Source organism: Haliaeetus leucocephalus, unplaced genomic scaffold (genome assembly GCF_000737465.1).
Source record: "Haliaeetus leucocephalus isolate CR32 unplaced genomic scaffold, Haliaeetus_leucocephalus-4.0 Scaffold362, whole genome shotgun sequence".
NCBI lineage: Eukaryota > Metazoa > Chordata > Aves > Accipitriformes > Accipitridae > Haliaeetus > Haliaeetus leucocephalus.
The window spans coordinates 2,585,931-2,586,661 of NW_010972798.1; the positions used below are offsets into that span (position 1 = coordinate 2,585,931).

The 731-nt window shown below is 41.2% G+C and overlaps 1 protein-coding gene across 1 annotated transcript in view; it reads right to left on the reverse strand.

Moving 5' to 3' along the window:
• The window catches only part of SPATA16 (spermatogenesis associated 16), an 84,455-nt gene that overhangs the window by 52,838 nt on the left and 30,886 nt on the right, over positions 1–731 (reverse strand). The window lies entirely within an intron of this gene.

The window sequence follows — 731 nt, forward strand, 5'->3', positions numbered from 1 at the left end:
AAGAGGGTGGGTGGGTTTATGGTCAAGTGAAATACTCCAGGTTTATCTGAAACGATATTTCTGAAAAAATTTGGAAGAAACTGTTTCCTTGCCTTGGGGAACCAATTTCTTCTCCCTGACCTGATGTGTGAAGGAAAAGTGCTCGTCCTGGAGTTTTGGCTCAAGTCCAACACAGAAAATTGAAGTTCATCTTCCCAAATCCTTTCTGCAACTCTGTTTGGATAAAGTCTTCTTCCGCTCCCCGTACAAACTGTTTTGCTGCTATTTTAATAGCTTCAGAGCTCTGCCACTGGCATCCATCTTAAATGATGAGCAAAGTGACCCTTTCAGTCTCTTGCCTAATTCGCACTGACTGTTCTGCCATTAGTTAGCTAATGATTTGTGAAATATTTTGTGATATACCTTGTGGTCTTCAGCTGAACAGTCCTCTAAGTGTCTAATATTAGTAGTAATGGTGATACATACCAAGTCACCATTGCGTTTCCTCAAGCATTTCTTTCATTTAAGCAAGGTAAGTGGTTAAAAACTTCTGCTGCGTGTTGAAACTTTTAGGTTTTGGCAGTGTTAATGCAAGCATACAAGCAGAGCTTCCTCTTGCAGGCTTTCCTCCTGCCAGCAGTTCCCGTTCACACCAGCACACAGGCTAAATTTTGCAGCATACCACAATGTACCCTGAGATCTTGATGAATTTTTTTTCTTTTTCTTTTTTTTTTTTTTTTCCCCCCCCCCCC